Source organism: Cupressus sempervirens, chromosome 2, assembly GCF_028749045.1.
Source record: "Cupressus sempervirens isolate cs-2001-9-10 chromosome 2, ASM2874904v1, whole genome shotgun sequence".
Taxonomy (NCBI): domain Eukaryota; kingdom Viridiplantae; phylum Streptophyta; class Pinopsida; order Cupressales; family Cupressaceae; genus Cupressus; species Cupressus sempervirens.
Window position 1 is genome coordinate 671,101,652 of NC_143119.1, and position 11,336 is coordinate 671,112,987.

An 11,336-nucleotide genomic window follows, 5' to 3' on the forward strand; every position below is an offset into this window, starting at 1 on the left:
ATCTTGCTATCTGTAATCGCCTCAATTTTCATCTGCAGGATGGGGCTGCAGCTCATAGGTTTCCTTCTATGTCCAGGCAACTTCACCATCAGAGGAAGGGTCGGGTTAACCGGGATGGGCACTGGACTCCTCCTCCCTGTGGAGTTCTGAAAATTAACACTGATGGTTCTTCCTATGGGAATCCTGGTCCGGCTGGTATTGGCGGAGTGGCTCGTTGTAGTTTTGGGGATGTTAAATTTTTCTTCTCAGTTCATAAGGGTGATTATACTAACAATCTCATGGAAGCTCAGGCTATTTTATATGCTGTGGAACAGTGTTGCTTACAGGGATGGAGTAAGATTATTTGTGAGTCTGATTCCCAGGTGGTGGTGAACATGCTTTCTTCGCAAGAGCTTGAGGATGTTAGTTGGCAGCTGGCCACTGTTGTTAAGCAGATTCTTTTCTTCTCTTCCTCTTTTCAGTTCATTAGGTTCACGTATATTCCTCGTGAATGGAATAGAACAACTGATTGTTCAGCGAAATGGGCATCTAGTCATGATCCGGGTTGGAATATTAGGGATAGGAGACAACTGTCCTTTGAGATGGTGCAAGAATTTGATGATCTTGTTGCTTAGGATCGAGCTCCTTGTTGAGCTCTCCTTGTTGTATTCCTTTCTGTCTTAATAAATTTTTACCCCTCTTTTTGCATAAATTTTTAAGTCTTGCCTTTAAAAAAAAACTAATTATAATCATATTTGTTGTTAATATGTAGATCTGGTAGTTAAAATTTGAATGGTTATATTCATTTATTACTCCTATATTTATAAGAGTTATCTTCTTGTTAACTTCATTTTTTAATTACTATTAAAAAAAAAAAAAATCAATTAAGAGTTTTTAGTTGTTGATTTGTATATCTAATAGTTAAAATTTGAATATTTGCATGTGTCATGAAGTTGAATGGTTCTTAATGCACCTACTAGTGATCCTTCTTATTGATTACAAGACTTTGACATTATAAGAGATGAGATTGAAATTGTTTCCCCTCCCAAGTTTGATAGAATGGATAGCCTTAAGTCCTTGGTTTTCAGTTAAAACATGTTACCACGAAAGCCTAGTGTTATCATATTAGGTAGCTAAAATGACTTTGTGGATGAAAAATCTTCCATAAAAAAGTGAATATTTAATTTTAAGAGTTATAAAACTTTGTTAACCATAATGTAAGGTTATGAGGACATTTGTGTATAGACATTGGTAAAAACATCTACTCCAAGAATATGCATTAGATTAATTGTGCAATTTTTTTTACTATTTTAGCTTATGGTTATTGGAGTGTATAAATAGATATTAAACATAACTTCTAAATGATTAAATGTTAATCTTTGTGCACTGAATGAATCCTCTAGCATTCATCATAATTAATCAAACATTGAAACCCTATCTTTCAAACTCTTAAGTTACACAAGAAGATACCCAAAAAAACTTGTCAAAACTTAACATACATTTAGAAGCTCAATGCTTGCAAAGATAGGGTGGGCAACTATTAGGTTTTTTCCCTTCACAACCTCTTTATTATACTAACATTAATGTTTTGAGTTCAATGTATCATTGTTAAGTCAATGTAGCTTTTAGATACAAAAATAATAATGTAAACAAATATATTTTATTATAAGGGTTGTCAGTTTTATTTTTGGTAAATTAAATTTTATGTATGGACTAGCACTAGTTATATTACTTTTTATAAAGTTTATGTATTACACTCATCATAAAATGTATACTATATCAAAAATCAAGAGTCAATATTCTAGAGCAATACCTACATAGTTTCAAAATTGCATCAACACCATTACCACTCATGAATATTATAACCCCTCATACTAATTTTTTATCAATATAATCTATGTTATTGTACTATAGGAAAAAGAAGCAATATACAAATAGGTAGACCACTCCTCCTTACATAGTTGCACATTCAGAAGGAAGATGATAGTAATAGACTAGGAAGTTCTCTAACACTATATAAGTTAATGATCTTATTGTAAATATGTAAAACTGAAATAGAAAATGATAGTGAGATAAGAAATAGAAATTAGGAAAGAAATTTATGCACCTAAAATCAAAATAGGAGATATTCTAGTTCAAATTTAAATATCAAACATATAGAATCCCACAAAAACTTGTAACTTCCCTTAAGATTTAACAATCCTCAAACATAATTCTATTGTGGCTTCCAAATGGGATATTCATTAGGGAGTCATCTGCAAAGTGTACACCACTAATAAATGTTGTCTAACTCAAAATCCAAGTAGCTGAGACCTTAACACCTACTGGAGTGCTAACAAAATAGGAGGAGACAATAATGTCAGTTTCATAATTGTGGATATTTCTATAAGAGCACATTTGTAAAATTTGCTTCTATTAATTTATTTTCATAATTTTCTTTCACACAAGAAATAAAACTTTGCTTTTGGTATGTAGAGATTGCTTGATAAATAAACAATCTATGTTGAAATTTAATTTTTGTTTTGTGGATTAAATGATAAATACCAAATAGTAATTATTGCTATCTTTGTAAGGTGATGATCATAGCTTTGTGTAGAATAAAATATTTGATTCATGAAATCTCTTTTCATAATCACAAAGTATATTATTATAATAAAATAGAATAAGTTGTCAAATACAAATCATTAAAAAAAAAATCATAAAATCTATAGACCACTTAAACATACAAAATTATATAGTAAATCGTAAGCATTGTTAGATAAAGAAAAATATGCATATGGAAATATTTGATGCCAGTGACAAAGACCATCACTGAATTGAATAGTAAAAAATACTTAATAATGATTTCAGATTTTTATGTCATAAAAATTCTTCATATTAGGGTGCTCTCCCTTTATAGATGTAGGTAAGCATATAAAACAATAAAAAAAATTCATGTTTTAAAGTGATATGGAAAAGGTATTGTGAGGTTTCTTAAAAATAAAGTTCCCCAAATAATAGAGAAAGAAGATATATGTAGTTTTTTTTTGTCCAACAAAGAGGACAACACAACTAAATCAAAGAAATGGAGAATGACTAGAGACATACATGATTCATTCTTAATTTCTATTAAATTCTAAAAATAAACTATTACACGTTTGAAAACTTCTTCTACAACTTCACAAAAAATAAAACTAAAAACTATTACTGTTGTTCACAAACTAAACTTATAGCTAAAACTTGTTACTATTATTTACAATTTAAACTTACAGCTATTTAAGGTTGCATACAATCTACCTATGTCAAAAATTTAATGCATTTGTTTAGTTGCCCTTGGAGCCAAATGCCCACCTACCCTCTTGACAAAATTCAACTTGGTAGGTGAGTTTGAATTCAAAATGAGGGGGAAAACATTTCTACCAAGAGACAGAATGGAATGAATTTGTTTCATTCAATCAGAGCAAGTCGAAGAGTCAAATTAGTTGTGGAGCAGAGAAGAGAAGTGTAGAAACACAAATCAGAGAAGGAAGATGATCAACAAATCAAGTCAGAGGTCAAAGAATAGAAGGAAGGTTTAGGAAGAAGACAATCTTTGCAACAACACAATCTTGATCTCCTTGTTCTCTATGAGTTTGTATTGTTTTTTCTTGTGAAGCAATGATTGCTCTAGGCTCATTCTATGCAACCTTTAGTGCTATAAGTTTTAGTTTTAGTTTAGTTTTATTAGTTTAAAGTTTGTAGTGTTTTCTGATTGAAGCCAAATGCTTCTACATTTTGTAATATTTTTTAACCTAGTTCAAAAGAAAGAAAGCAAGTAAGCAGGCAGACATACAAATCTTTGTTGTCCCCTTCCTCTATTCATTGTTGCATGGTTTTCTTTTATTTTAGAAGTTCATATTTGAAAACTTCATCATTTGGCTCTTTGCATTTTAATGGTGGAAAAGTTTAAACATGAGGTCTATTAAAAGGTCACTCAGTTTATGTAAGATGTGTTTTCTTTATCGAGTCCACCAAGTCTCTCTCAGCTATCCTCACCAAGCTCACTCGACATCTTTTGTTGCCGAGCTCCACCTTGCAATGGTGACCAAGCTCACTCAGCATCTATACTGCTGAGCTAATTCGGCATACTCTGCATCAACTTTCCCTTAGTGCCAAGTTACTTAGATCCTTCATGTGCCGAGTTCACTTGGCACCTACTACCTATCACCCGACATCCTTTGTGTGCCAAGAAAACTATCACTCGACACCTTCTTGTGTTGAGAAATTTTTTTAGAGTTTGTGATTTGATTTTTCACATGGTATTGGAGTTTTGAGGCCCCACATCTATAGTGAGTTAGGGAATTTTTTTTCTAGGATATTTGACATGGCAAGAGATGCAAGAAAGATATGGTAGTAGCTACCATCCTTTAATGGACAAAATTATGACACATGGGCAAAGAAGATGAAAACCATAATGGTTGCATATGATTTGTGAGAGTTTATGGTAAATGGATTCAATGATGTTATAGTCTCAACATTGTATGTTGCCCTCACAAACCCACATAAGACTTAGTTGAAAGAGTCAAGGAGAAAGGATGCAAAGGCATTAAGTTTGATTGAGGCAACAATGAAAGAGATAATTTTTCCCAAGATTGCAGTAGCAAATTATGCAAAAGAAGCATGAGATATCCTTGAGAAAAAATTCAAGGGGACTAATAAGGTTAGAGTAGTGGAGCTAGAAATGATTAGAAGAGAGTTTGAGAACCTTCAGATGAAGAACAATGAACCTATTGTAGAGTTTATCTCACAAATCTCCACTTTGATAAACTAGCTCAAATCAAATGGAGAAAATTATGAAGAGAAGAGGATCATCGAAAAGATATTGAAGAGTTTACCTCAAAAATATGACAACCTTGTAATGACCATAGAGGAAGCATAGGACCTCATCACATTGACCATGAATGAGTTGATGGGAACTCTTCAAACCCATGAGCACTAGATAAATAGATCAGAAACAAATTCTCAAGAGTAGTCTTTCAAGGATCAAGAGAATTAAAGAGGTAGGGGGAGAGTAAGAAATGGATTTGATAGAGGCTCAAGAAGTAGAGGTCATGGAAAGAATGGTCAAAGGAATGTTGGTGTAGAAAGATCAGGATGAGCTAGTAACCAAGAGGGAGCAAGCACCTCTCAAAATAGCTCTAAAGGAGGAAAGAAGAATAATAACTCCAACAAGAGCAATGTTGAATGCTACTATTGTCATAAGTATGGGCATTATGCAAGTGAATGCTAGAAGAAGCAAGGTGATTGGTCAAAGCAGAATGCTAATGTGGTTGGTGTAAACATGGGAAATGTAAACAATACCACAACCTTCATCATGTGTAACATTGGTGAAGAAGACAGCCCTGAGGTATGGTACCTAGACAATAGTTGTAGCAAACACATGAATGGTAATGAAATTTTATTCTCTTTCATTGATAAGAATTTTATGTCTGAAATTAAGATGGGAAATAACTGAACCATTCCTACAGTGGGCAAAGGATCTATCATGGTCTGCACCAAGCAAGGTGAGAAGAAGGAGATACATAATGTGTATTTTTCCCCTGGTACAAAGCACAATTTGATGAGTGTTAGAAAACTCATTCAAAATAGATACAAGGTGCTGATGGAGAATGACAAGTGTGTCATTCATGAGAAGGATGGGAGTAATCGATTATTTGCAGTAGTCCAAATGACAAAGAACATGATGTTTCCATTGAGGATAGAGACATGTTTACCTTATCAAGTTAGTGTTGCACCTCCCAAGAATGCATGTACAATAGTACATCAGCAATTGTCTCTTAGAAGTGTGATTGAAGACCTCTCCAAGCTTTGGCATCTCAAGTATGGACATCTAGGCCTTTTTGGTTTAAATTTGTTGTCCAAGAAAAGAATGGTAGATGGTTTGCCAAGCATAGTAAATTCCTATGACAAGTATGAGACTTGCATTTTGGGTAAGAAACATAGGCTCCCCTTTAATTTGAATTGGTGCATTTTGATTTAGTAGGCCCTATGCAAACTAATTCTATTGGGGGGAGTACTTATTTCATGATATTCATAGATGATTTCAGTCATAAGACATGGTAATATTTTTTAAAGAATAAATTTGAAGCATTTGATAAATTTGTTGAATTTAAAGCCCTGACTGGAAAATAATGTGGACACTATGTAAAGGTCCTTAGATTAGATAGAGGAGGGAAGTATACCTCCAATATGTTTATAAATTTTTGCAGAAAGAATGGCATTAAGAAAGAGATTACATCAAGCTATACTCTAAAACAAAATGGGGTGACTAAGAGGAAGAATAGGACCATTGTTGAGATGGCAAGAAGCATGATGAAAGCAAAATGACTTCCAACTGAATATTGGGGATAGGTTGTAGCAATAGTAGTATACTTGATTAATAGGTGTCCTACAAAGTCAGTTCGTGACAAGATTCCTCTTGAGGTATGGTCAAGGAACAGATGGATAGTTGAACACTTGAGATTGTTTGGATGTGTAACATATGCACATGTGCTTAAGGAAAAAGGAAAAATTTGGATGACAAAGGTGTAAAGTGTATCAGATTCATAGGGTGCAACTTAGAATCAAAGGCTTATAGGCTATATGATCTGATTGACAAGAAGATCATCATCTCGAGAGACGTGGAGTTTCTTGAAAATTAGTCATGGGATGGCTTAGTAGATGAATCCTCAAGCACTTCAAGTAAAGTGGCTACTATTAAAGAGGAAGAAGATGACATTGGTGATCAACAAGATGATGGAGCAACAAACATGGATTGCATACAAAGGCAAAAAGGAAAGCAACCCTTAACATGCCAAGAAATAGCTCCAAGAACATCAAGATAGCCCCAAGCTAGTATGGAAAATGGTAGCAACAACAATACTAAAAATTGAGATCCCACTCTTTCCTCCCTATTTCCAAGAAAGACTAAAAGTCTAAGGGAGATATATCAAGATGAAAGGAATGAGGAAGATTATGATGAGTTTGTAAACTTTTAATTATTTTTTCATGGTGATCCAATTTATTTTAAGGAAGCTATGAATGAAGAGAAATGGTGTAATGCCATAGATGAGGAAATAGATGCTATTGAAAAACAGGAGACATGGGAGTTAACTATGTTACCTCTTAAGAAACAAGTAATTGGAGTGAAATGGGTTTACAAGAGCAAGTGCAATGCTGAAAAAAAAATAGATAGGCATAAGGAACACTTAGTGGTCAAGGGGTACAAGCAACAATATGGCAGAGATTATGATGAGACATATGCCTCAATTGCAAGAATGGAAACCATGTGTGCTATCACAGCAATTGAAGCCCAACACAAATGGAAGGTATATGAAATGGATGTGAAGCCCACCTTCTTGAATGGTGTATTGAAAGAAGAGGTTTACGTGGAGTAGTTGGGTAAAAGCACAAACATGTGCCACCCTTTTGTAAAAGAAAAGGCTAAAAAAATTATAACTGTTCACCTTCAATGACATAAAATTGGTATTATTATTTTAAATTTGAAAATGAAGTAAACTAGTGAAAGGTGTAGAAATTGATGAAGTTTAGGATTGTAATTTTTAATATTTATTTGGAATAAGAATTGATATGTTTTCCTATTTTTTATAGATAAGTTTTTAGTTGTTGAATTTTTTTGAATATTGGGGGTCTAGTTCCCACCACAAAACTAGATGGAAATAAAATTATTTTCCTTTGATCTCGATCTATGTTATAGATAACATATATAGCTAGAACAATCAAAAATAAAAATCATCTTTAGACCTATATTTTCTCTTTTATAATGATTCAAATTTCAACTCACCTGAAATCGATAGTTTTCATCTCCCACCACATTTTTCAAAAAAAATTTATTCTAACCATCAGAAAAATTAAACATTCTAAAAGAGAGCTCTCTCTTCTATAATGTCATATAATTTTTAATTTTTTTTGATATGATTTAGTATTTTTTCTTTATCAAAATTGACATCTTTTCGAGTGTTCAAATACGTGCTTGTAGAATTTTTTAGTTACAATATACTATATCTAATCAAAACACTATAAACTCTATAAGAGAATACTCTTGACTCTAAGTTCTATAAAATGGTATTTATATGTTATTAAAAAAATCATAAAAATTAGCAAAAGTTATTAAAATACCACTTTTCTAAAATAATTGTATTTCTTTACTAATTGGATACAAACTAGTTTAAAACATGCATTTAATAGACATTTCCAATTGGAAAAGTGTGAGATCATATATAACTTAGCTAGAATGAATTTATCTAGATCATATGTTTGGAAAAAATTGATTTTTAGATAGAAATACTCAAATTTAATCGTTATGATAAGTCAACCTGAAAGGCGACACAACTTTTTACTTTTACCCAACCACCTAGTTATGAAGTACCGGGTGAAGGACACAAGGCGTATATATTGAATAGAGCTCTTTATGGGCTCAAGCAAGCTCCATGGGCATGGTACAACGGAATTGACTCATATTTGATGAGCAATGACTTTAGAAAAAGTGATAGTGAGCCCACTCTTTACATCAAGGCAACAAGTTGTAAAGTGTTGATTTTTGTCTTGTATGTAGATGACTTAATCTTCACAGGAAATGATCATTTCCTAATTGGTGATTTCATAGAGCCCATGAACAATGAATTTGAAATGACAGATCTAGGTCTCTTGAAGTACTTTCTAGGCATAGAAGTAAAACAAATGCGAGATGACATCTTCATCTCTCAAGAAAAATATGAAAGGTAGATCTTGGAGAGATCCAAAATGTAGGACAACAAAGCAACCCCAACAACAATAATAGTAGGTCTAAAGTTGAGTGAGAAAGATTGCAACAAAAGTGTGAATCTGACATTATACAAGAGTATGGTTGGAAGTTTGATGTATTTGACTACAACTTGGCTAGACATGATGCATATAGTAAGTTTGATTTCTATATTTATGGAAACACCAAAGGTTTCCCATTGGCAAGTGGGAAAGAGGATCTTAAGGTTGTGAATGGTACCAAGAGATTTGAGATTTTGTATACTACAAATAATGATTTCAAGTAGGTGGTTACACGGATAGTGATTGGGCTAGAAGGTTAGATGATAAGAAGAGCACTTCTAGATACATGTTTCATATGGGATTAGGTGCAATTTCATGGGCATCCAAAAAGAATCCTATTGTTTCTCAATCTATAAAAGAGGTTAAATACATAGTAGCGAATGTAGTAGCATGTCAAACTATTTGGTTAAGGAGGATTTTGATAGATTTGAATGAAAGGCAAGAGGATGGAACCACAATATTTTGTGACAACATCTCCTGAATTGCACTATCAAAGAATCCAGTCTTCATGGGAGAAGCAAGCATAATGAGATCAGATATCACTTCATCAAAGAACTGGTGGAGAATGGAGATATCAAGATAAAATTTTGCAAGTTTGAGTAGCACCTAGTAGACATATTCACAAAGCCTTTAGGCATTGGAACTTTTGTGCACCTAAAAAAGAGTCTTGGTGTAGTTCATTTGGATCAGGAGTGATCTTTGTTTTTTTGGCTTAGTACAAGGGGAGGTGTCAAAAATTTAATGCATTTGATCAGTTGCCCCTGATGCCAAATGCCCACCTACCCACCTGACAACATTCAACTTAGTAGGTGAATTTGAATTTGAAATGAGGGGGAAAACATTTCTGCCAAGAGACAAAATGGAATGAATTTGTTTCATTCGATCAGAGTAAGTAGAAGAGTTGGATCAGTTGTAGAGTAGAGAAGAGAAGTGCAAAAGCATAGATTAGAGAAGGAAGATGGTCAACAGATCAAGTCAGAGGTCAAAGAATAGAAGGAAGGTTTAAAAAGAAGATAGTGTTTGCAGTAGCATGATCTTGATCTCCTTGTTCTTTGTGACTTTGTATTATTTTCTCTTGTGAAGTAGTGATTTCTCTAGGCTCATTTTATGTGGCTTTTAGTGCTGTAAGTTTAAGTTTGAGTTTAGTTTTATTAGTTTGAAGTTTCTAGTATTTTTTGGTTGCAGTTGAATGCTCCCAAATTTTGCAATAGTTTTTAACCTAGTTGGATAGAAAATAAAAAAGAAAGAAGATGTACAAATCTTTGTTGTCCCCTTCCTCTATTCATCATTGCATGGTGCTTTTATATTTTGAGAAGTTCATATTTGAAAGCTTCATCCTTTGGCTCTTTACATTTTAAGACATGTTGTTTTTATCAAGTGCACCAAGTCTCTCTTGGCTATTCTCACCAAGCTCACTCAACATCTTTTGTTGTCAAGCTCCACCTTATAATGGTGACTGAGCTCACTCAGCATCTATACAACTGAGCTAACTCAACATACTCTATGCTGAGTTTCCCTTAGTGCCAATGTACTCAACTCCTTCATGTGCCACGTTCACTTGGCACCTATTACCTATCACTTGGCATCCTTTGCATGCCGAGAAGACTGTCATTGGGCACCTTCATGTGCTGAGTAAATTTTTAGAGTTTGTTATTTAATTTTTCACAACCTAGAGCTGCTCACAACTCACACAAAATGCTAGAGCAATCACTACTCACCTAGACAAACATACAGTTGCTGGTACAATAAAAATCTTTGCAACTTATAGAGAATAAATTCTGAAATGAACTCTAAAAATTTCCTTTTGTTGTTGCTCACAAAGTAACTAAATGAAGAATAAAAGCATTCCCCTTTTTATCTTTTTGTTGACCACAAATGTTTCCTACAAAAAATTCAGATTTCAAAATCATCCACCTAAATTAATTTCTTGATTTTTGAACCTACACTGTCAATAAAACTTCGAAATTAATTCTCAAAAAAAATTCTTAGTGTTGTTAGCAACTAAAAATCTAGGTAGGTGGTACCAATAGCTCAACAAATTTTCATTTTTTAAAATTTAATAGCACCTTTGTAGGGTACAAGGGTTACACTGATAGGTTTATATATGTTGAATGATTTTGTTATGTGACTAATGTGGAGAGCTATAAATATTGCTTTTGGTTTCAACTGTGTGATATTTTCTTCATATCAACATTTCAAATCATACTTAGTGATCCATCACGAGGATGAGTTAAAGAGCATAAGGAAAAAAAAATCTTTGTGGAGAGTTGGTCATAACATTTTTTGTCCTATACATTCAAAATAATTTCACATGACCATTTCTTCTCTACTATTAACTATGTTACATTTTAGAAATATCGATTTACCCATAAGAAGTCAGACCAAGTTTTCACATAATATTCATGAGAATTCTTTTGTATGCACTCTTTACACTATAAAAATTTCCAAATCCTCAATTCTTCATGACAAAACATTTTTAATGACTTGTATATCATGTCAAAAGCTTATTGCAAGTCTATTATATTTGTATTATCATC